This window comes from Oncorhynchus nerka, unplaced genomic scaffold, assembly GCF_034236695.1.
Source record: "Oncorhynchus nerka isolate Pitt River unplaced genomic scaffold, Oner_Uvic_2.0 unplaced_scaffold_888, whole genome shotgun sequence".
Taxonomy (NCBI): Eukaryota; Metazoa; Chordata; class Actinopteri; order Salmoniformes; family Salmonidae; genus Oncorhynchus; species Oncorhynchus nerka.
In genome coordinates this window covers 232,904-259,699 of record NW_027040405.1, presented here as the reverse complement: position 1 = coordinate 259,699, position 26,796 = coordinate 232,904, and the positions used below count along the sequence as shown (strand labels likewise).

General features: G+C 47.1%; 1 pseudogene; it reads left to right on the top strand.

Moving 5' to 3' along the window:
• The first annotated feature begins 913 nt into the window (after positions 1-913).
• LOC115124436 (uncharacterized protein C8orf34 homolog) overlaps positions 914-26,796 on the top strand; it is a 71,514-nt pseudogene continuing 45,631 nt past the window's right edge.

The window sequence follows — 26,796 nt, the reverse complement described above, 5'->3', positions numbered from 1 at the left end:
ACAGTAAAACACTGTAGGGTACAGTAACACAGTAACACACTGTAGGGTACAGTAACACACTGTAGTGTACAGAACCACACTGTAGGGTACAGTAACACACTGTAGGGTACAGTAACACACTGTAGTGTACAGAACCACACTGTAGGGTACAGTAACACACTGTAGGGTACAGTAACACACTGTAGTGTACAGTACCACACTGTAGGGTACAGTAACACACTGTAGTGTACAGTAACACACTGTAGGGTACAGTAACACACTGTAGTGTACAGAACCACACTGTAGGGTACAGAAACACACTGTAGTGTACAGTAACACACTGTAGGGTACAGTAACACACTGTAGTGTACAGTAACACACTGTAGGGTACAGTAACACACTGTAGTGTACAGTAACACACTGTAGTGTACAGTAACACACTGTAGGGTACATACACAGACACATACGCCCTGGCACTGTGGGCACACAGACACACTGTAGGGTACAGAAACACATACTGTTTGCCAATCTAACTTTCCGGGTTCATTGGGGAGGCCCCTTGAAACCATATGCCTCTGTGCCCAATCTCTCTCTCTCCCTCTCTTCCTCTTCCTTCTCTGTCTCCCCCTCTGTCTCCTCCTCTGTGTCCTCCAGCCTCCTCCTCTGTCACTTCCTCTCTCCTCCTTCACTCTCCTCCTCTGTCTCCTCCTCTGTCACTTCCTCTCTCCTCCTTCACTCTCCTCCTCTGTCTCCTCCTCTGTCACTTCCTCTCTCCTCCTTCACTCTCCTCCTCTTTCTCCTCCTCTGTCACTTCCTCTCTCCTCCTCTTTCTCCTCCACTCTCCTCCTACGTCTCCCCTTCTGTCCCCTTCTCTGTCTCCTCCTCTCTCTCGTCCACTCTCCTCCACTTACTCCCTCTCCTTCTCCCTTTCCAGAGGACCTAGATGACCTGCGTATGGAGGGGGTAACAGGGCTGGCTCCGTCAGGCAGTAAGTTCAGCCAGGGTCGTAGCTCCTACTGCCCAGAACCCCAGGCCAAGGTCACACTCAACATCTGCTCTAGGTGTGCAAGGTAAATATTTACATGTTCTTTACTCTTTACTCTGAATACATGGCCCTAACCTGTCCTTTACTCTGAATACCTGGCCCTAACCTGTCCTTTACTCTGAATACCTGGCCCTAACCTATCCATTACCCTGGATACCTGGCCCTAACCTGTCCATTACCCTGAATACCTGGCCCTAACCTGACCATTACCCTGAATATCTGGCTCTAACCTGTCCATTACCCTGAATACCTGGCCCTAACCTGTCCTTTACTCTTTACTCTGAATACCTGGCCCTAACCTGTCCTTTACTCTTTACTCTGAATACCTGGCCCTAACCTGTCCTTTACTATTTACTCTGAATACCTGCCCCTAACCTGTCCTTTACTCTTTACTCTGAATACTTGGCCCTAACCTGTCCTTTACTCTTTACTCTGAATACCTGGCCCTAACCTGTCCTTTACTCTTTACTCTGAATACCTGGCCCTAACCTGTCCTTTACCCTGAATACCTGGCCCTAACCTGTCCTTTACTCTTTACTCTGAATACCTGCCCTTAACCTGTCCTTTACTCTTTAGTCTGCATACTTGGCCCTAACCTGTCCATTACCCTGAATACCTGGCCCTAACCTGTCCTTTACTATTTACTCTGAATACCTGGCCCTAACCTGTCCATTACCCTGACTACCTGGCCTTTACCTGTCCTATTCTCTGACTACCTGGTCCTTACCTATGCTTTACCTTGGCCACCTGGCCCTTACCTGTACTTTACTGGGATTACCTGGCTCTTACCTGTCCTTTACCCTGACCAACTCACCCTTACCTGTCCTTTACCCTGACCAACTCACCCTTACCTGTCCTTTACCCTGACCAACTCACCCTTACCTGTCCTTTACACTGGCCACCTCGCCCTTACCTGTCCTTTACCCTGACCACCTCGCCCTTACCTGTCCTTTACCCTGACCACCTCGCCCTTACCTGTCCTTTACCCTGACAACCTGGCCCTTACCTGTCCTTTACCCTGACAACCTGGCCCTTACCTTTCCTTTACCCTGACAACCTGGCCCTGACCTGTCCTTTACCCTGACAACCTGGCCCTGACCTATACTTTACCCTGACAACCTGGCCCTTACCTATCCTTTACCCTGCCTATCCTTTACCCACACAACCTGGCCCTTACCTGTCCTTTATCCTGACAACCTGGCCCTTACCTGTCCTTTACGCTGACAACCTGGCCCTTACCTGTCCTTTACCCTGACCCTTACCTGTCCTTTACCCTGATAACCTGGCCCGTATCTGTCCTTTACCCTGACAACCTGGCCCTTACCTGTCCGTCTGTCTGACCATCTGTCTGTTTGTCTATCTGACTGACTGTTTGACTGTTTTCATGGCTGGCTCGTTGTCTGTTTTTCCATTTGTCTGTCTGTCTGTTCTATAACTTGGTAGCTCCATTTACACAGAGTGGGACAGGTCAAACACTGCTCTACTGTCTATTCAGCATGTATTTATCTGAGAGGAGAGGGGTATGGTCCCTCAGTATTTATCTGAGAGGAGAGGGGTATGGTCCCTCAGTATTTATCTGAGAGGAGAGGGGTATGGTCTCAGTATTTATCTGAGAGGAGAGGGGTATAGTCCCTCAGTGTTTATCTGAGAGGAGAGGGGTATGGTCTCAGTATTTATCTGAGAGGAGAGGGGTATGGTACCTCAGTATTTATCTGAGAGGAGAGGGGTATGGTCCCTCAGTATTTATCTGAGAGGAGAGGGGTATGGTACCTCAGTATTTATCTGAGAGGAGAGGGGTATGGTACCTCAGTATTTATCTGAGAGGAGAGGGGTATGGTCTCAGTATTTATCTGAGAGGAGAGGGGTATGGTCTCAGTATTTATCTGAGAGGAGAGGGGTATGGTCCCTCAGTATTTATCTGAGAGGAGAGGGGTATGGTCTCAGTATTTATCTGAGAGGAGAGGGGTATGGTACCTCAGTATGTATCTGAGAGGAGAGGGGTATGGTCCCTCAGTATTTATCTTGGAGGAGAGGGGTATGGTACCTCAGTATTTATCTTGGAGGAGAGGGGTATGGTCCCTCAGTATTTATCTGAGAGGAGAGGGGTATGGTCTCAGTATTTATCTTGGAGGAGAGGGGTATGGTCCCTCAGTATTTATCTGAGAGGAGAGGGGTATGGTCTCAGTATTTATCTGAGAGGAGAGGGGTATGGTCCCTCAGTATTTATCTTGGAGGAGAGGGGTATGGTCTCAGTATTTATCTGAGAGGAGAGGGGTATGGTCCCTCAGTATTTATCTTGGAGGATAGGGGTATGGTCTCAGTATTTATCTGAGAGGAGAGGGGTATGGTCTCAGTATTTATCTGAGAGGAGAGGGGTATGGTCTCAGTATTTATCTGAGAGGAGAGGGGTATGGTCCCTCAGTATTTATCTTGGAGGATAGGGGTATGGTCTCAGTATTTATCTGAGAGGAGAGGGGTATGGTCTCAGTATTTATCTGAGAGGAGAGGGGTATGGTCTCAGTATTTATCTGAGAGGAGAGGGGTATGGTCCCTCAGTATTTATCTGAGAGGAGAGGGGTATGGTCTCAGTATTTATCTGAGAGGAGAGGGGTATGGTACCTCAGTATGTATCTGAGAGGAGAGGGGTATGGTCCCTCAGTATTTATCTTGGAGGAGAGGGGTATGGTACCTCAGTATTTATCTTGGAGGAGAGGGGTATGGTCCCTCAGTATTTATCTGAGAGGAGAGGGGTATGGTCTCAGTATTTATCTTGGAGGAGAGGGGTATGGTCCCTCAGTATTTATCTGAGAGGAGAGGGGTATGGTCTCAGTATTTATCTGAGAGGAGAGGGGTATGGTCCCTCAGTATTTATCTTAGAGGAGAGGGGTATGGTCTCAGTATTTATCTGAGAGGAGAGGGGTATGGTCCCTCAGTATTTATCTTGGAGGATAGGGGTATGGTCTCAGTATTTATCTGAGAGGAGAGGGGTATGGTCTCAGTATTTATCTGAGAGGAGAGGGGTATGGTCTCAGTATTTATCTGAGAGGAGAGGGGTATGGTCCCTCAGTATTTATCTTGGAGGATAGGGGAATGGTCTCAGTATTTATCTGAGAGGAGAGGGGTATGGTCCCTCAGTATTTATCTGAGAGGAGAGGGGTATGGTCCCTCAGTATTTATCTGAGAGGAGAGGGGTATGGTCCCTCAGTATTTATCTGAGAGGAGAGGGGTATGGTACCTCAGTATTTATCTGAGAGGAGAGGGGTATGGTCTCAGTATTTATCTGAGAGGAGAGGGGTATGGTCTCAGTATTTATCTGAGAGGAGAGGGGTATGGTCTCAGTATTTATCTGAGAGGAGAGGGGTATGGTACCACAGTATTTATCTGAGAGGAGAGGGGTATTGTCCCTCAGTATTTATCTTGGAGGATAGGGGTATGGTCTCAGTATTTATCTGAGAGGAGAGGGGTATGATCCCTCAGTATTTATCTGAGAGGAGAGGGGTATGGTCCCTCAGTATTTATCTGAGAGGAGAGGGGTATGATCCCTCAGTATTTATCTGAGAGGAGAGGGGTATGGTCCCTCAGTATTTATCTTGGAGGAGAGGGGTATGGTCTCAGTATTTATCTGAGAGGAGAGGGGTATGGTCTCAGTATTTATCTGAGAGGAGAGGGGTATGGTCCCTCAGTATTTATCTGAGAGGAGAGGGGTATGGTCTCAGTATTTATCTGAGAGGAGAGGGGTATGGTCCCTCAGTATTTATCTGAGAGGAGAGGGGTATGGTCTCAGTATTTATCTGAGAGGAGAGGGGTATGGTCTCAGTATTTATCTGAGAGGAGAGGGGTATGGTCTCAGTATTTATCTGAGAGGAGAGGGGTATGGTCCCTCAGTATTTATCTGAGAGGAGAGGGGTATGGTACCTCAGTATTTATCTGAGAGGAGAGGGGTATAGTCCCTCAGTATTTATCTGAGAGGAGAGGGGTATGGTCCCTCAGTATTTATCTGAGAGGAGAGGGGTATGGTCCCTATGTATTTATCTGAGAGGAGAGGGGTATAGTCCCTCAGTATTTATCTGAGAGGAGAGGGGTATGGTCTCAGTATTTATCTGAGAGGAGAGGGGTATGGTCCCTCAGTATTTATCTGAGAGGAGAGGGGTATGGTCCCTCAGTATTTATCTGAGAGGAGAGGGGTATGGTACCTCAGTATTTATCTGAGAGGAGAGGGGTATGGTCTCAGTATTTATCTGAGAGGAGAGGGATATGGTCTCAGTATTTATCTGAGAGGAGAGGGGTATGGTCTCAGTATTTATCTGAGAGGAGAGGGGTATGGTACCTCAGTATTTATCTGAGAGGAGAGGGGTATTGTCCCTCAGTATTTATCTTGGAGGATAGGGGTATGGTCTCAGTATTTATCTGAGAGGAGAGGGGTATGATCCCTCAGTATTTATCTGAGAGGAGAGGGGTATGGTCCCTCAGTATTTATCTGAGAGGAGAGGGGTATGATCCCTCAGTATTTATCTGAGAGGAGAGGGGTATGGTCCCTCAGTATTTATCTTGGAGGAGAGGGGTATGGTCTCAGTATTTATCTGAGAGGAGAGGGGTATGGTCTCAGTATTTATCTGAGAGGAGAGGGGTATGGTCCTCAGTATTTATCTGAGAGGAGAGGGGTATGGTCTCAGTATTTATCTGAGAGGAGAGGGGTATGGTCCTCAGTATTTATCTGAGAGGAGAGGGTATGGTCTCAGTATTTATCTGAGAGGAGAGGGGTATGGTCTCAGTATTTATCTGAGAGGAGAGGGGTATGGTCTCAGTATTTATCTGAGAGGAGAGGGGTATGGTCCCTCAGTATTTATCTGAGAGGAGAGGGGTATGGTACCTCAGTATTTATCTGAGAGGAGAGGGGTATAGTCCCTCAGTATTTATCTGAGAGGAGAGGGGTATGGTCCCTCAGTATTTATCTGAGAGGAGAGGGGTATGGTCCCTATGTATTTATCTGAGAGGAGAGGGGTATAGTCCCTCAGTATTTATCTGAGAGGAGAGGGGTATGGTCTCAGTATTTATCTGAGAGGAGAGGGGTATGGTCCCTCAGTATTTATCTGAGAGGAGAGGGGTATAGTCCCTCAGTATTTATCTGAGAGGAGAGGGGTATGGTACCTCAGTATTTATCTGAGAGGAGAGGGGTATGGTACCTCAGTATTTATCTGAGAGGAGAGGGGTATGGTCTCAGTATTTATCTGAGAGGAGAGGGGTATGGTCTCAGTATTTATCTGAGAGGAGAGGGGTATGGTCCCTCAGTATTTATCTGAGAGGAGAGGGGTATGGTACCTCAGTATTTATCTGAGAGGAGAGGGGTATGGTACCTCAGTATTTATCTGAGAGGAGAGGGGTATAGTCCCTCAGTATTTATCTGAGAGGAGAGGGGTATGGTCCCTCAGTATTTATCTGAGAGGAGAGGGGTATGTTCTCAGTATTTATCTGAGAGGAGAGGGGTATGGTCTCAGTATTTATCTGAGTGGAGAGGGGTATGGTACCTCAGTATTTATCTGAGAGGAGAGGGGTATGGTCCCTCAGTATTTATCTTGGAGGAGAGGGGTATGGTCTCAGTATTTATCTGAGAGGAGAGGGGTATGGTCCCTCAGTATTTATCTTGGAGAAGGGGTATGGTACCTCAGTATTTATCTGAGAGGAGAGGGGTATGGTCCCTCAGTATTTATCTGAGAGGAGAGGGGTATGGTCTCAGTATTTATCTGAGAGGAGAGGGGTATGGTCCCTCAGTATTTATCTTGGAGGAGAGGGGTATGGTCCCTCAGTATTTATCTTGGAGGAGGGGTATATGATGAATGCTTGTCTGACTTACTGCAGTGTCCATAGGCTTCCTCTGCACGGATGTTCCTGGGACATGTGTGAGAGAGAGACACTAGTTCACCTCTGAATGATAGCATCAACTTCTATGTTAGTCAGTGTTTGGCCACATTTGAATTCCCTGTCTCTATATTAGACCAGTAGACATACTCTATGTCTCTTCCAGTCAAACCTCCCCACATGCGCTAGACTTCAGGGAAACAGGTTTATTAGTGAGATGGAGAGGTTTTTTATTAAGAGGTACAGATAGATTTCACAGCCAGTAAAAAAAAGAAACTAGAACACACACTGTAAACCTTTTTGTTTGGAAGTGAGAGCCAACCTCTCTCCTCCTTCTCTCCATGTCACTCCATCTGCTTCCTTTTGACCTGTGACCCCTGGCTTCATAGCCTTCTGTTCACAGGCGTGTCTGATGAACACTCTCCTCATACCAGTCTCTCTTTCTCTCCCCCCTGTTTATTTACAGTTCACTCACAAAGTATTCATTCCTCTTGACTCCACATTTTGTCGTGTTACAGCCTGAATTCAAAATGGTTTAAAATGTTTGTTTTTTAAAGTCTTACCCATCTACACACAATACCCCATATTGACAAAGTGAAAACGTGTTTTTAGAATTTTTTGCAAAAGTATTCTAATCAAATCCCATTTTATTGGTCACATACACATGGTTAGCAGATGTTATTGGTCACATGGTTAGCAGATGTTATTGGTCACATGGTTAGCAGATGTTATTGGTCACATGGTTAGCAGATGTTATTGGTCACATGGTTAGCAGATGTTATTGGTCACATGGTTAGCAGATGTTATTGGTCACATGGTTAGCAGATGTTATTGGTCACATACACATGGTTAACAGATGTTATTGGTCACATGGTTAGCAGATGTTATTGGTCACGTACACATGGTTAGCAGATGTTATTGGTCACATACACATGGTTAGCAGATGTTATTGGTCACATACACATGGTTAGCAGATGTTATTGGTCACATACACATGGTTAGCAGATGTTATTGGTCACATACACATGGTTAGCATATGTTATTGGTCACATACACATGGTTAGCAGATGTTATTGGTCACATACACATGGTTAGCAGATGTTATTGGTCACATACACATGGTTAGCAGATGTTATTGGTCACATACACATGGTTAGCAGATGTTATTGGTCACATACACATGGTTAGCAGATGTTATTGGTCACATACACATGGTTAGCAGATGTTATTGGTCACATACACATGGTTAGCAGATGTTATTGGTCACATACACATGGTTATCAGATGTTATTGGTCACATACACATGGTTAGCAGATGTTATTGGTCACATACACATGGTTAGCAGATGTTATTGGTCACATACACATGGTTAGCAGATGTTATTGGTCACATGGTTAGCAGATGTTATTGGTCACATGGTTAGCAGATGTTATTGGTCACATACACATGGTTAGCAGATGTTAATGGTCACATGGTTAGCAGATGTTATTGGTCACATACACATGGTTAGCAGATGTTAATGGTCACATGGTTAGCAGATGTTAATGGTCACATGGTTAGCAGATGTTATTGGTCACATGGTTAGCAGATGTTAATGGTCACATGGTTAGCAGATGTTATTGGTCACATACACATGGTTAGCAGATCAAATCATCAAATCAAATGTATTTATATAGCCCTTCGTACATCAGCTGATATCTCAAAGTGCTGTACAGAAACCCAGCCTAAAACCCCAAACAGCAAGCAATGCAGGTGTTAGAAGCACGGTGGCTAAAAACTCCCTAGAAAGGCCAGAACCTAGGAAGAAACCTAGAGAGGAACCAGGCTATGAGGGGTGGCCAGTCCTCTTCTGGCTGTGCCGGGTGGAGATTATAACAGAACATGGCCAAGATGTTCAAATGTTTATAAATGACCAGCATGGTCCAATAATAATAAGGCAGAACAGTTGAAACTGGAGCAGCAGCACGGCCAGGTGGACTGGGGACAGCAAGGAGTCATCATGTCAGGTAGTCCTGAGGCATGGTCCTAGGGCTCAGGTTCTCCGAGAGAGAGAGAGAAAGAGAGAATTAGAGAGAGCACACTTAAATTCACACAGGACACCGAATAGGACAGGAGAAGTACTCCAGATATAACAAACTGACCCTAGCCCCCCTGGAGGCTGAGACAGGAGTGGTCAGGAGACACTGTGGCCCCATCCGAGGAGACTCCCGGACAGGGCCAAACAGGAAGGATATAACCCCACCCACTTTGCCAAAGCACAGCCCCCACACCACTAGAGGGATATCTTCAACCACTAACTTACCATCCTGAGACAAGGCTGAGTATAGCCCACAAAGATCTCTGCCACGGCACAACCCAAGGGGGGGCGCCAACCCAGATGGTTAGCAGATGTTATTGGTCACATACACATGGTTAGGAGATGTTATTGGTCACATGGTTAGCAGATGTTATTGGTCACATACACATGGTTAGCAGATGTTATTGTTCACATACTGAATTGGTCCACCCACACAGCGTAGCGAAATGCTTGTGTTTCTCGTTATGACAGTGCAGTCAGTAATCTAAGTAATCTAACATATTCACAACAACTACCTTATACACACAAATGTAAAGGGGTGAATGAGAATATGTACATAAAGATATATGGATGAGCGATGGCCGTGCGGCATAGGCAAGATGCAGTAGATGGTATAGAATACACTACATATATACATGAGTAATGTAGGATATGTAAACATTATTAAAGTGGTGTTATTTAAAGTGACTAGTGACACCTTTATTAAGTCCATGTATTAAAGTGACCTTGAGATTTGAGTCAGTGTGTTGGCAGCAGCCTCTCTATGTTAGTGTTGGCTGTTTTACAGTCTGATGGCCTTGAGATAGAAGCTGTTTTTTAGTCTCTCGGTCCCTGCTTTGATGCACCTGTACTGACCTCGCCTTCTGGATGACAGCGGGGTGAACAGTTAGCGGCTCGGGTGGTTGTTGTCCTTGATTATCTTTTTGGCCTTCCTGTGACATCGGGTGGTCCTGGAGGGCAGGTAGTTTCCCCCCGGTGATGTGTTGTGCAGACCTCACTACCCTCTGGAGAGCCTTTGCCGGTTGAGGGGTTGACGATGCTCTTGATTGTGCATTGAACATGAAATACAGGAATATCTCATTTACATAGTCAATACTTTGTCTGAATCAACTTTGCACATCTGGATTTGGGCATTTTCTTCCATTCTTCTTTGTAGATTTTTTCAACTCTGTTAAGTTAGATGGGGAGCGGCGGTGAACAGCAATCTTCAAGTCTTTCCACAGATTTTCAATGTGATTCAGGTCTGGACTTTGGCTGGGCCACTCAAGGACTTTCACATTCTTGTTCTGAAACCATTCCAGCGTTGATTTGGCTGAATGCTTGGAGTCATTGTCCTGTAGGAATGTAAATCTTCACCCCAAATCAAATCAAATCTAATTTTATTTGTCACATACACATGGTTAGCAGATGTTAATGCGAGTGTAGCGAAATGCTTGTCTAAGGTCGTCTGCTCTCTGAAGCAGGTTCTCATCAAGGATTTGCCTGTATCTGGCTCCATTCATTGTTTCCTCTATCTTTACCAGTCTCGCAGTCCCTGACGCTGAAAAGCATCCCCATAGCATGATGCTGACACCATGCTTCACGGTAGGGCTGGTGTTAGATAGGTGTTGCGCTGTGCCCAGTTTTTTTCCAGACACTTTGAATTCAGGACTCTGATGCTCTCAGAGTCTTTTACATGTTTTCTCTTACACACTACTTGTCGGGCTGTCATGTCTCTTTTTCTCAGGAGCGTCTTCTGTCTGGCCACTCTCCCATACATCTCAGATTGGTGAAGTGCTATAGAGACAGTTGTCCTTCTGGCAGGTTCTCCCATCTCAGCCAAGGAACTCTGTAGTTCTGTCAGAGTGGCCATTGGGTTCTTGGTCACCTCCCTGACCAAGATCTTTCCTGCCCGGTTGCTCAGTTTGGCCGGAAGGCCAACTCTAGGAAGAGTCTGGGTATATATTTTAACAATTTCCAAATGATGTAGACCGCCGTGCTCTTGGAAACTTTCATCACTCTAGAAATGGTTTTATACCCTTCCCTAGATATATGCCTCATCACAATCTCAGAGATCTACGGACAGTTCTTTGGACTTCATGGTATAGTTCCTGCTCTGTCAACTGTGGGACCTTTTATTTACATTTACATTTAAGTCATTTAGCAGACGCTCTTATCCAGAGCGACTTACAAATTGGTGCATTCACCTTATGACATCCAGTGGAACAGTAGTGCATCTAAATCTTTTAAGGGGGTGAGAGGGATGACTTTATCCTATCCTAGGTATTCCTTAAAGAGGTGGGGTTTCAGGTGTCTCCAGAAGGTGGTGATTGACTCCGCTGTCCTGGCGTCGTGAGGGAGTTTGTTCCACCATTGGGGGGCCAGAGCAGCGAACAGTTTTGACTGGGCTGAGCGGGAACTGTACTTCCTCAGTGGTAGGGAGGCGAGCAGGCCAGAGGTGGATGAACGCAGTGCCCTTGTTTGGGTGTAGGGCCTGATCAGAGCCTGGAGGTACTGAGGTGCCGTTCCCCTCACAGCTCCGTAGGCAAGCACCATGGTCTTGTAGCGGATGCGAGCTTCAACTGGAAGCCAGTGGAGAGAGCAGAGGAGCGGGGTGACGTGAGAGAACTTGGGAAGGTTGAACACCAGACGGGCTGCGGCGTTCTGGATGAGTTGTAGGGGTTTAATGGCACAGGCAGGGAGCCCAGCCAACAGCGAGTTGCAGTAATCCAGACGGGAGATGACAAGTGCCTGGATTAGGACCTGCGCCGCTTCCTGTGTGAGGCAGGGTCGTACTCTGCGTATGTTGTAGAGCATGAACCTACAGGAACGGGCCACCGCCTAGACAGGTGTGTTTCTTTCTAAATTATGTCCAAACAACTGAATTGGCCACAGGTGGACTTTGATCATCTCAAAGATGACTTTACTTTGACGTGGTATTGTGTGTAGATGGGTGAGATTTGTATTTATTTTGAATCGAGGATTATAACACAATAAAATGTGAAATAAGTGAAAAGGGGTTAGGTGAGTACTTTCACTGTAAATAACCTCTGATATTAGGGTCACGTGTGTCCAGAAAGGCATTTCCAGGCCAGTGATGTGTTTAGGGCCCTCCCCTCCCCATCTAAAACAGACAGATATTCAGTCCATAGATCTCTAGAGGATCTAGTGGTCAGGTTAAAGAGGACAGAGTAGAAATTTGCCCAGAACAGAACGGGCTCCCGAGTGGCGCAGTGGTCTAAGGCACTGAATCTCAGTGCTCAAGGTGTCGGCTACAGACCTTGATTAGATTCCAGGCTGTATCACAACCGGCCCGTGATTGGGAGTCCCATAGAATCCCCGAGCTGGCGAGGTTAAAAAAAATCTGTCGTTCTGCCCGCTGAACAAGGCACTTAACCCACTGTTCCTAGGCCGTCATTGTAAATAAGAATTTGTTCTTAAAAACTGACTTGCCTTGTTAAATAAACAGACAGACGGGGGAGAAACCAGATGTCTGACACTGAGGAGAGATACTGCACAGCGTCAAAGCTAGTTTGAAATATGATACAACATCAGTGGATGCATCACAAATGGCACCCTGTTCCCCTGCATAGTGCACTACTTTGACTACAGCCGGGAAGGGGACACTATTCAAGGGAACAGGGTGCCATTTTGAGAAACAAATCGGCTTCGGGGACAAGTCTCTGAATGTCCGTTGCCCAGCCAGAGACCGGATTTGAACCCCGTCTGATCCAGGAGCTCACTGTTGATATAAACAGATATAAACTATTGAACTTCAACGTTCAGACTGTTAACAAACCCTCACAAACCCCATCTGCCCATCTTAATACCCATCTCATGCTCATTACCAAACTGATAAGGAATGAGTGAATGAATGAAAAGAGAAAGGGAAGAAAGCCCAGACTGTTAACAAACCCTCACAAACCCCATCTGCCCATCTTAATACCCATCTCATGCTCATTACCAAACTGATAAGAAATGAGTGAATGAAAAGAAAAGAGAAAGGGAAAGAGAAGAAAGCCCAGAGAGTGAGGGAGAGAGGAGTGGATGGAGGTACGCTTGGCATCTGACCGGTCTGATACCGTTATCGCACCCTGGCATCGGGTAGAGTCGTGCCCCTATCGTGGGCCCTATCGCACCCAACACCCAGAAAAATGAGCTTAACATTGGAGGGAGGGAGGGAGGGAGGAACTACAGGAAAAGCGTCTGAAGAGATAATTATATACAAGATAAGTGATAAGATCAGTTCAGGGCGGTCTTTTGAAAACAAACACATTTTGGAATGCACTTAAGATATGATATTCTGTTCTTTATCAGGAGGTATGAAGATACATAGAGATAGGGGCATGAATAGAGAGGTACATTGCAGTTGTTGAGTGTGTTACCGGTCTGAGAGCTAGCGATTTGTTTAGTGTGTTACCGGTGCACGTCTGAGAGCTAGCGATTTGTTTAGTGTGTTACTGGTGCACGTCTGAGAGCTAGCGATTTGTTTAGTGTGTTACCGGTGCACGTCTGAGAGCTAGCGATTTGTTTAGTGTGTTACCGGTGCACGTCTGAGAGCTAGGGATTTGTTTAGTGTGTTACCGGTGCACGTCTGAGAGCTAGCGATTTGTTTAGTGTGTTACCGGTGCACGTCTGAGAGCTAGCGATTTGTTTAGTGTGTTACCGGTGCTCGTCTGAGAGCTAGCGATTTGTTTAGTGTGTTACCGGTGCACGTCTGAGAGCTAGCGATTTGTTTAGTGTGTTACTGGTGCACGTCTGAGAGCTAGCGATTTGTTTAGTGTGTTACCGGTGCTCGTCTGAGAGCTAGCGATTTGTTTAGTGTGTTACCGGTGCACGTCTGAGAGCTAGCGATTTGTTTAGTGTGTTACCGGTGCACGTCTGAGAGCTAGCGATTTGTTTAGTGTGTTACCGGTGCACGTCTGAGAGCTAGCGATTTGTTTAGTGTGTGTCTGTTGTGTTTCCTCTACAGGCTGCAAGGGGACAGTCTGTCGGATGCCAGTAGACCAGCAGAGGAGCACCATGGTCCCCCCCAGCATGTCCCCACTCACGGACCCCCTTATCCCCTTCACCTCTTCCCAGAACACACTGCTGTGAACATGCCAGATGGACATGGGCTTCCCCATCGCCTACAAGCTGTGCCTGTCTCCTGTGAGTAAAACAATTCACATATCCTGAAAAAGTGTCACCTTGTAGCCACTGAACTCAGATAGCATAGGGACAGTATATCATATCCTGATTGTGTCACCGAACTCAGATAGCATAGGGACAGTATATCATATCCTGATTGTGTCATCTGGTAGCCACTGAACTCAGATAGCATACATACACTATATTATATCCTGAAAAGTGTCACCTTGTAGCCACTGAACTCAGATAGCATAGGGACAGTATATCATATCCTGATTGTGTCATCGAACTCAGATAGCATACGTACACTATATTATATCCTGAAAAGTGTCACCTTGTAGCCACTGAACTCAGATAGCATACATACACTATATCGAGTGCCAGGTGAGGTGTATAATGACTGTGTATATCTTGTTCCACTGTTGAGGTTCCAGTATGGCCCCTTGTGGCTCAGGTTGTAGACCGTGGCACATGCAACACCAGGGTTGTGGGTTCGATTCCCACGGGTGGGGTGGGACCAGTATGAAAATGTATGTAGTCACTGTCTGGATACGTGCGGCTGCTGAATGACAAATGTGTTTTGGCGTTGCTCTTTCTCTTTCTGTGTGTGGTTGTCATTTTGATTAGGTCCCGGGATGGACACAGCCCTGGTTCGAGATCAGGAATGTGAATCCGGGTCCCAGATGTTTGTCCAAGTAAGTGTATGCTCTCCTTTCCCTTCATCTGTTCTTCCCACTATCCATCACCAGCTCACTTTACTTACAATTGCCCCCTCTCCCCCGATGCCTCCTCGCCCCAATGCCCCCCCTCTCCCCTGATGCTGACTCCTCCCCTCTCTCCCCCTGAAGCCTCCTCCCCCTCTCCCCCTGCCGCATCCTCCCCCTATCCCCCTGCCGCCTCCTCCCCTCTCTCCCCCTGAAGCCTCCTCCCCCTCTCCCCCTGCCGCGTCCTTCCCCTCTCTCCCCCTGAAGCCTCCTCCCCCTCTCCCCCTGCCGCGTCCTTCCCCTCTCTCCCCCTGAAGCCTCCTCCCCCTCTCCCCTGAAGCCTCCTCCCCTCTCTCCCCTGAAGCCTCCTCCCCCTCTCCCCTGAAGCCTCCTCCCCCTCTCCCCTGAAGCCTCCTCCCCTCTCTCCCCTGAAGCCCCCTCCCCCTCTCCCCCTGAAGCCTCCTCCCCCTCTCCCCTGAAGCCTCCTCCCCTCTCTCCCCTGAAGCCTCCTCCCCCTCTCCCCCTGAAGCCTCCTCCCCTCTCTCCCCCCAGAAGCCTCCTCCCCCCCTCTCCCCTGCCGCGTCCTTCCCCTCTCTCCCCCTGAAGCCTCCTCCCCCTATCCCCCTGCCGCCTCCTCCCCTCTCCCCCTGAAGCCTCCACCCCCTCTCCCCTGCCGCGTCCTTCCCCTCTCTCCCCCTGAAGCCTCCTCCCCCTCTCCCCTGCCGCGTCCTTCCCCTCTCTCCCCCTGAAGCCTCCACCCCCTCTCCCCCTGCCGCGTCCTTCCCCTCTCTCCCCCTGAAGCCTCCTCCCCCTCTCCCCCTGCCGCGTCCTTCCCCTCTCTCCCCCTGAAGCCTCCTCCCCCTCTCCCCCTGCCGCGTCCTTCCCCTCTCTCCCCCTGAAGCCTCCTCCCCCTCTCCCCCTGCCGCGTCCTTCCCCTCTCCCCCTGAAGCCTCCTCCCCCTCTCCCCCTGCCGCGTCCTTCCCTCTCTCCCCCTGAAGCCTCCTCCCCCTCTCCCCCTGCCGCATCCTCCCCCTATCCCCCTGCCGCCTCCTCCCCTCTCTCCCCTGAAGCCTCCTCCCCTCTCTCCCCCTGAAGCCTCCTCCCCCTCTCCCCCTGCCGCATCCTCCCCCTATCCCCCCTGCCGCCTCCTCCCCTCTCCCCCCTGAAGCCTCCTCCCCTCTCCACCTGAAGCCTCCTCCCCCTCTCCCCCTGCCGCGTCCTTCCCCTCTCTCCCCCTGAAGCCTCCTCCCCCTCTCCCCCTGCCGCGTCCTTCCCCTCTCTCCCCCTGAAGCCTCCTCCCCCTCTCCCCCTCCCGCGTCCTTCCCCTCTCTCCCCCTGAAGCCTCCTCCCCCCTCTCCCCCTGCCGCGTCCTTCCCCTCTCTCCCCCTGAAGCCTCCTCCCCCCCTCTCCCCCTGCCGCGTCCTTCCCCTCTCTCCCCCTGAAGCCTCCTCCCCCTCTCCCCTGCCGCGTCCTTCCCCTCTCTCCCCCTGAAGCCTCCACCCCCTCTCCCCCTGCCGCGTCCTTCCCCTCTCTCCCCCTGAAGCCTCCTCCCCCTCTCCCCTTGCCGCATCCTCCCCTCTCTCCCCTGAAGCCTCCTCCCCCCCTCTCCCCTGCCGCATCCTCCCCCTATCCCCCTGCCGCCTCCTCCCCCTCTCCCCTGAAGCCTCCTCCCCCTCTCCCCTGCCGTCCTTCCCCTCTCTCCCCCTGAAGCCTCCTCCCCCTCTCCCCTGCCGCTATCCTTCCCCTCTCTCCCCCTGAAGCCTCCTCCCCCTCTCCCCCTGCCGCGTCCTTCCCTCTCTCCCCCTGAAGCCTCCTCCCCCTCTCCCCTGCCGTCCTTCCCCTCTCACCCCTGAAGCCTCCCCCTCTCCCCTGCCGCGTCCTTCCCCTCTCTCCCCCTGAAGCCTCCACCCCCTCTCCCCCCCAATCCTTCCCCTCTCTCCCCTGAAGCCTCCTCCCCCTCTCCCCATTGCCGCATCCTCCCTCTCTCCCCCATGAAGCCTCCTCCCCATCTCCCCCTGCCGCGTCCTTCCCTCTCTCCCCCTGAAGCCTCCTCCCCTCTCCCCTGCCGCGTCCTTCCCCTCTCTCCCCCTGAAGCCTCCTCCCCCTCTCCCCTTGCCGCATCCTCCCCTCTCTCCCCCATGAAGCCTCCTCCCCCTCTCCCCTGCCGCCTCCCTCCCTCTCCTCATTCCACCTGCGTCCCCTTCTACTGACACATCCTGGTTAGCTTGATAACTATGGGGTTCATTGCGGGTTGGTACTCCACAGATGTAGCTATAGGCTAGACCCTACGAGGTCCAGAGCCTGCTGGATTTCCTCTTCTACCCGATAATTCATTGCATATACCAGGTGTCCCAGGTCTTAATCAGTCGCTGATGAGAGGGGAACAATACATTTTTTTTAAAGCAGTGGAACTTGGGGGTCCAGAGTTGAGTTTGACTGTGAATGACACGACTATTGTTCAATGGCCGGTTCGTGTGATAACTCCACCTGATATGGGAGGCCACCGCATATGTCCCAAATGGCTCCCTATCCCCTGTATTGTGCACCAATTTTACCCCCCCCCCATGTGCCCAGGTCAAAAGTAGTGCACTATATGCAATTTGCAATTTGTGCCGCAGACATGGTTCTGCATTGATGGAGCTAGCTATAGGCTAACTCTAACCCATGACAGACATGGTTCTGCATTGATGGAGCTAGCTATAGGCTAACTCTAACCCATGACAGTCATGGTTCTGCATTGATGGAGCTAGCTATAGGCTAACTCTAACCCATGACAGACATGGTTCTGCATTGATGGAGCTAGCTATAGGCTAACTCTAACCCATGACAGACATGGTTCTGCATTGATGGAGCTAGCTATAGGCTAACTCTAACCCATGACAGACATGGTTCTGCATTGATGGAGCTAGCTATAGGCTAACTCTAACCCATGACAGTCATGGTTCTGCATTGATGGAGCTAGCTATAGGCTAACTCTAACCCATGACAGACATGGTTCTGCATTGATGGAGCTAGCTATAGGCTAACTCTAACCCATGACAGACATGGTTCTGCATTGATGGAGCTAGCTATAGGCTAACTCTAACCCATGACAGACATGGTTCTGCATTGATGGAGCTAGCTATAGGCTAACTCTAACCCATGACAGTCATGGTTCTGCATTGATGGAGCTAGCTATAGGCTAACTCTAACCCATGACAGTCATGGTTCTGCATTGATGGAGCTAGCTATAGGCTAACTCTAACCCATGACAGTCATGGTTCTGCATTGATGGAGCTAGCTATAGGCTAACTCTAACCCATGACTGACATGGTTCTGCATTGATGGAGCTAGCTATAGGCTAACTCTAACCCATGACAGTCATGGTGCTGCATTGATGTAGCTAGCTATAGGCTAACTATAACCCATGACAGACATGGTTCTGCATTGATGGAGCTAGCTATAGGCTAACTATAACCCATGACAGACATGGTTCTGCATTGATGGAGCTAGCTATAGGCTAACTCTAACCCATGACAGACATGGTTCTGCATTGATGGAGCTAGCTATAGGCTAACTCTAACCCATGACAGACATGGTTCTGCATTGATGGAGCTAGCTATAGGCTAACTCTAACCCATGACAGACATGGTTCTGCATTGATGGAGCTAGCTATAGGCTAACTCTAACCCATGACAGACATGGTTCTGCATTGATGTAGCTAGCTATAGGCTAACTCTAACCCACGACAGTCATGGTGCTGCAAGAAAGGAAGTTATATACTTAAGAAACAAGGTTCATGAAATCAATAATTGGCTAGTAACACATGACATTCATGTTCTGACTATTTATGTATCACACTTAGATAATACCTTTGACAATACAGTGGTAGCAATACAAGGTTATAACATCTACAGAAAAGACGGAAATGCCAAAGGTGGAGGTGTTGCGGTCTATATTCAGAGCCACATTCCTGTAAAGCTTAGAGAGGATCTCATGTTAAATACTATTGAAGTAATATGGCTACAGGTTCATCTGTCTCACCTAAAGCCCATTCTGGTGGGAAGCTGCTATAGACCACCAAGTGCTAACAGTCAGTATCTGGATAATATGTGTGAAATGCATGATAATGTATGTGATATCAACAGAGAGGTATATTTTCTGGGTGATTTAAATATGGACTGGCTTTTCATCAAGCTGCCCACTCAAGAAATAGCTTCAAACTGTAACCAGGGCCTGCAACCTGAAAATGACTGTAAAAACTGTCCAATCCCTGTGGATTGATGAGGAATTAAAAAATGGTATGGTTGAGAGGGATGAGGCAAAAAGAATGGCAAATAAGTCTGGCTGCACAACCAATTGGCAAACGTACTGCAAATTGAGAAATCATGTGACCAAACTGAATAAAAAGAAGAAGAAACTACACTATGTAACAAAGATAAATGACATAAAGAAGGATAGTAAAAAGCTGTGGAGCTGGGAAAATGGAATCTTATTTGCCACATCTTCAATCTAAGCCGACTAGAAAGTGTGCCCCCTCAGGCCTGGAGGGAAGCTAAATTCATTCTGCTACCTAAGAATAGTAAAGCCCCCTTTACTGGATCAAACAGCTGACCAATCAGCCTGTTACCAACCCTTGTGTTTGACCAGATACAACGCTATTTATTCCAATTGACAACAAACTTTCAGCATGCTTATAGAGAAGGACATTCAACAAGCACAGCATTTACACAACAAAACGTCCCCGGTTGACCAAATGTTGTTTCGTTTACTATTCTTGTGGTCCTCGCAAGTATAGTTGAACACATCCACACACTCATCCACTCACACTCTAACTCCGTGACAGCTTCTCTAGGTGATAATTGCTTCATAAAAGTCTGATTTGTTCCTAAAGCAATAGCCAGAGTAATTTAGCAAAAATTTTCTGCTCATTTTCCTTCATAAGTTTTAAATTGCTACATTTGTTTTTAATCAAACCTACACCCTATAGCCCTCATGACAGGGTGTTACCATAATAAATTCACTGAGGAGGAGATTCTTCCCATTTTTATAAGTAATAAGAATTAGATATATATATATTTATGTCTCTATGTTTTTAATTTTATATTTCTAATAAATATATATGTATATATAATATTTGTTCCTTTTTTTTCTTTCTTTTTTTTTTTACCTTTATTTAAAACAAGGAGTCACATTGAATTTAAAATCTATTTTACGAGAGATCCCTGTACACATCACAGTAAAACACATCACAGTAAAAACACATCACAGTAAAAACACATCACAGTAAAAACAGAATATTAAAATACAATGTGTGTATAAAACAATACAATTCAGCACAATAAAAAATACAAAAATAAAATGTTAAATTTTTTAAATTAAAAAATAACATTTCAGGCCACGAGCGTGATGCTTCAGGGTTTAGTTGTGTTTCCAGGGGTCATTGGGATGTAGGTAAACTGCTATAGTAGGTTAATCCCACACAGTGAGGTTAATCCCACACAGTGAAGTTAATCCCACACAGTGAGGTTAATCCCACACAGTGAAGTTAATCCCACACAATGAGGTTAATCCCACACAATGAGGTTAATCCCACACAGTGAGGTTAATCCCACACAATGAGGTTAATCCCACACAATGAGGTTAATCCCACACAGTGAGGTTAATCCCACACAGTGAGATTAATCCCACACAGTGAGGTTAATCCCACACAGTGAAGTTAATCCCACACAATGAGGTTAATCCCACACAATGAGGTTAATCCCACACAATGAGGTTAATCCCACACAATGAGGTTAATCCCACACAGTGAGGTTAATCCCACACAGTGAAGTTAATCCCACACAATGAGGTTAATCCCACACAGTGAGGTTAATCCCACACAGTGAAGTTAATCCCACACAGTGAGGTTAATCCCACACAGTGAAGTTAATCCCACACAATGAGGTTAATCCCACACAATGAGGTTAATCCCACACAATGAGGTTAATCCCACACAATGAGGTTAATCCCACACAATGAGGTTAATCCCACACAGTGAGGTTAATCCCACACAGTGAAGTTAATCCCACACAATGAGGTTAATCCCACACAATGAGGTTAATCCCACACAATGAGGTTAATCCCACACAATGAGGTTAATCCCACACAATGAGGTTAATCCCACACAATGAGGTTAATCCCACACAGTGAGGTTAATCCCACACAGTGAAGTTAATCCCACACAATGAGGTTAATCCCACACAGTGAGGTTAATCCCACACAGTGAGGTTAATCCCACACAGTGAAGTTAATCCCACACAGTGAGGTTAATCCCACACAGTGAAGTTAATCCCACACAGTGAGGTTAATCCCACACAATGAGGTTAATCCCACACAATGAGGTTAATCCCACACAGTGAGGTTAATCCCACACAGTGAAGTTAATCCCACACAGTGAAGTTAATCCCACACAGTGAAGTTAATCCCACACAGTGAGGTTAATCCCACACAGTGAGGTTAATCCCACACAGTGAAGTTAATCCCACACAGTGAGGTTAATCCCACACAGTGAAGTTAATCCCACACAATGAGGTTAATCCCACACAGTGAGGTTAATCCCACACAGTGAGTTAATCCCACACAGTGAAGTTAATCCCACACAGTGAGGTTAATCCCACACAGTGAAGTTAATCCCACACAGTGAGGTTAATCCCACACAATGAGGTTAATCCCACACAATGAGGTTAATCCCACACAGTGAGGTTAATCCCACACAGTGAAGTTAATCCCACACAGTGAAGTTAATCCCACACAGTGAAGTTAATCCCACACAGTGAGGTTAATCCCACACAGTGAGATTAATCCCACACAGTGAGGTTAATCCCACACAGTGAAGTTAATCCCACACAATGAGGTTAATCCCACACAGTGAGGTTAATCCCACACAGAGAGGTTAATCCCACACAGTGAAGTTAATCCCACACAGTGAAGTTAATCCCACACAATGAGGTTAATCCCACACAATGAGGTTAATCCCACACAGTGAGATTAATCCCACACAGTGAAGTTAATCCCACACAGTGAAATTAATTCCACACAGTGAGGTTAATCCCACACAGTGAAGTTAATCCCACACATTGAAGTTAATCCCACACAGTGAGGTTAATCCCACACAGTGAGGTTAATCCCACACAGTGAGGTTAATCCCACACAGTGAGGTTAATCCCACACAATGAGGTTAATCCCACACAGTGAGGTTAATCCCACACAGTGAGGTTAATCCCACACAGTGAGGTTAATCCCACACAGTGAGGTTAATCCCACACAGTGAGGTTAATCCCACACAGTGAAGTTAATCCCACACAATGAGGTTAATCCCACACAATGAGGTTAATCCCACACAATGAGGTTAATCCCACACAGTGAGGTTAATCCCACACAGTGAAGTTAATCCCACACAATGAGGTTAATCCCACACAGTGAGGTTAATCCCACACAGTGAGGTTAATCCCACACAGTGAAGTTAATCCCACACAGTGAGGTTAATCCCACACAGTGAAGTTAATCCCACACAGTGAGGTTAATCCCACACAATGAGGTTAATCCCACACAATGAGGTTAATCCCACACAGTGAGGTTAATCCCACACAGTGAAGTTAATCCCACACAGTGAAGTTAATCCCACACAGTGAAGTTAATCCCACACAGTGAGGTTAATCCCACACAGTGAGGTTAATCCCACACAGTGAGGTTAATCCCACACAGTGAAGTTAATCCCACACAGTGAGGTTAATCCCACACAGTGAAGTTAATCCCACACAATGAGGTTAATCCCACACAGTGAGGTTAATCCCACACAGTGAGGTTAATCCCACACAGTGAAGTTAATCCCACACAGTGAGGTTAATCCCACACAGTGAAGTTAATCCCACACAGTGAGGTTAATCCCACACAATGAGGTTAATCCCACACAATGAGGTTAATCCCACACAGTGAGGTTAATCCCACACAGTGAAGTTAATCCCACACAGTGAAGTTAATCCCACACAGTGAAGTTAATCCCACACAGTGAGGTTAATCCCACACAGTGAGATTAATCCCACACAGTGAGGTTAATCCACACAGTGAAGTTAATCCCACACAGTGAGGTTAATCCCACACAGTGAGGTTAATCCCACACAGTGAAGTTAATCCCACACAGTGAAGTTAATCCCACACAATGAGGTTAATCCCACACAATGAGGTTAATCCCACACAGTGAGATTAATCCCACACAGTGAAGTTAATCCCACACAGTGAAATTAATCCCACACAGTGAGGTTCATCCCACACAGTGAAGTTAATCCCACACATTGAAGTTAATCCCACACAGTGAGGTTAATCCCACACAGTGAGGTTAATCCCACACAGTGAGGTTAATCCCACACAGTGAGGTTAATCCCACACAATGAGGTTAATCCCACACAGTGAGGTTAATCCCACACAATGAGGTTAATCCCACACAGTGAGGTTAATCCCACACAGTGAGGTTAATCCCACACAGTGAGGTTAATCCCACACAGCCAGGAGTCCTCAATCATAACACTGTTGAAGCTAATATTAATTACCTAATGGCATGTTGGGTGTTTTCTGTGTAGTTTAACACAGAAATGCTTTTCTAATGCATTTTGGTTGCAAAACACGTACTCAACTGTAAATAATATAACATGGGCAGTATATGTATGTAATTCTTCTGTAACATCAACCTGCCGTGTATCAATAGAAAACACATCAATATGCATCAGATAACCAGAATTAGTTTGCAATAAAATATGTATTTCCCTCCACTGCATCCATGGACACCCATTTACATGTATAACCTAACCCTAACCCTAACGCTAACCTACCTTAACCCTAACCTAACCCTAACCCCTAACCTAACCCTACATACCTTAACCCTAACCCTAACCCTAACCCCACAGATAACCCTAACCAAACTTAAACCTAACCCTAACCCAACCCTAACCCTAACCCCACAGATAACCCTAACCAAACTTAAACCTAACCCTAACCTAACCCTAACCCCACAGCTAACCGTAACCAGACCCTAACCCTAACCCTTAACCTAACCCTAACCCCACAGCTAACCCTAACCAGACCCTAACCCTAACCCCTAACCTAACCCTAACCCCACAGCTCACCCTAACCAAACCCTAAACCTAACCCTAACCTAACCCTAACCCCACAGCTAACCCTAACCAGACCCTAACCTTAACCCCACATCTAACCGTAACCTGACCCTAACCTAACCCTAACCTAACCTAACCCTAACCATAATCAAAACCTAACCCTAACCCTAATCCCTAACCTAACCCTAACCTTAACCTAACCTAACCTAACCCCTAACCTTATCCTAACCTAACCCCTAACCCTAACCTTAACCTAACCTAACCTAACCCCTAACCTTATCCTAACCTAACCCTAACCTTAACCTAACCTAACCTAACCCTAACCTTATCCTAACCTAACCCCTAACCTTATCCTAACCTAACCCTAACCCTAACCCTAACCTTAACCTAACCTAACCTAACCCCTAACCTTATCCTAACCTAACCCTAACCTTAACCTAACCTAACCTAACCCCTAACCTTATCCTAACCTAACCCTAACCTTAACCTAACCTAACCTAACCCCTAACCTTATCCTAACCTAACCCCTAACCTTATCCTAACCTAACCTAACCCCTAACCTTATCCTAACCTAACCCTAACCCCACAGCCACAGGAGGATATGAATAACATGAGATCTAACACTTCGGATAATCCATTCCTGTTGTCTTGGCAAGGCTCTAGACTCACCTACTCTGTATCCCAAATAGCATCCTTTACCCTATGTAGTGGACTACTTTAGACCTGAACCAAACAGGAATATCCATTTGGGACGTAGCCCTAATGTACTGTCTGATTGATCTGTAAGCTCCCAGGGACACAGACCCAAATGAATTGACTGAGTCAGAGCAATCAACAGGGCATTCTCAACAATCATTCTCACTATAGCACATTGGCAATAGTCAGTGATAAATATCCTTGGCTCAGTTAAAACCCTGGACGGAAGACCAAAGAGTAGTTGTTGATACAGTTTCCAGTAAGAGGTGCTGCCCAGCATATAGTGGATTTTTTTTTCTCATAGTGAATATAACGTTGAAGATCTGACATTGTTTGAAAGGTACAAATTCAACATATTTTATACAAATGTGGGTACCATGATGACATAATCCTGTGGTTGTAATTTCACCCTCAAAACAACAGTTGATGTTTTTTTTCTAATGCAATGTATTGCCTAGTGGTTAGAGCGTTGGGCCGCTAACCGAAAGGTTGCTAGATCCCTGAGCTGACAAGGTAAAAATCTGTCGTTTTGCTCCTGAACAGGCAGTTAACCCACTGTTCCTAGACCAGTTAACCCACTGTTCCTAGACCAGTTAACCCACTGTTCCTAGACCAGTTAACCCACTGTTCCTAGACCAGTTAACCCACTGTTCCTAGACCAGTTAACCCACTGTTCCTAGACCAGTTAACCCACTGTTCCTAGGCCAGTTAACCCACTGTTCCTAGACCAGTTAACCCACTGTTCCTAGACCAGTTAACCCACTGTTCCTAGACCAGTTAACCCACTGTTCCTAGGCCAGTTAACCCACTGTTCCTAGACCAGTTAACCCACTGTTCCTAGACCAGTTAACACACTGTTCCTAGGCCAGTTAACCCACTGTTCCTAGACCAGTTAACCCACTGTTCCTAGACCAGTTAACCCACTGTTCCTAGACCAGTTAACCCACTGTTCCTAGACCAGTTAACCCACTGTTCCTAGACCAGTTAACCCACTGTTCCTAGATCAGTTAACCCACTGTTCCTAGGCCAGTTAACACACTGTTCCTAGACCAGTTAACCCACTGTTCCTAGACCAGTTAACCCACTGTTCCTAGACCAGTTAACCCACTGTTCCTAGACCAGTTAACCCACTGTTCCTAGACCAGTTAACCCACTGTTCCTAGACCAGTTAACCCACTGTTCCTAGACCAGTTAACCCACTGTTCCTAGACCAGTTAACCCACTGTTCCTAGACCAGTTAACCCACTGTTCCTAGGCCAGTTAACCCACTGTTCCTAGGCCAGTTAACCCACTGTTCCTAGACCAGTTAACCCACTGTTCCTAGGCCAGTTAACCCACTGTTCCTAGGCCAGTTAACCCACTGTTCCTAGGCCAGTTAACCCACTGTTCCCAGACCAGTTAACCCACTGTTCCTAGACCAGTTAACCCACTGTTCCTAGACCAGTTAACCCACTGTTCCTAGGCCAGTTAACCCACTGTTCCTAGGCCAGTTAACCCACTGTTCCTAGACCAGTTAACCCACTGTTCCTAGACCAGTTAACCCACTGTTCCTAGGCCAGTTAACCCACTGTTCCTAGACCAGTTAACCCACTGTTCCTAGACCAGTTAACCCACTGTTCCTAGGCCATGATTATAAATAAGAATTTGTTCTTAAACTGACTTGCCTAGTTAAATTAAGGTTAAAGAAAAAAATATCCTCTTAGATTCCACATCACAATACGTTGACAAATGACCTTGAAACAACATTGATGCAACTAGTTTCTGCTCTAAAATGCAGTCTTTTATGGGAGATGCCTTCTACCCAGATTCTGACTGTGTGTAGAGATTTCCCGAAAGATGCCACCGAGAGAGAATACAAGATGATGTCATGCTGTATGGATGAGGAGAGAGAGATGGAGAAAGAGAGGGAGGAAGAGAGAGAGGGGGAGGGAGAAAGGGAGGGAGAGACGGGAGAGAAAGATGGAGAACGGGAGGGAGAGACTGGAGAGAGAGATGGAGAAAGGGAGGGAGAGAGAGAACATGTCTTGTAATGTTTCACCCACCTGGCTGGCTGGCTGACTGGATGGCTGGCTGGCTGGCTGGATGGCTGGATGGCTGGCTGACTGGCTGGCTGGCTGACTGGCTGGCTGACTGGCTGGCTGACTGGCAGGCTGGATGGCTGGCTGGCTGGCTGACTGGCTGACTGGATGGATGGCTGGCTG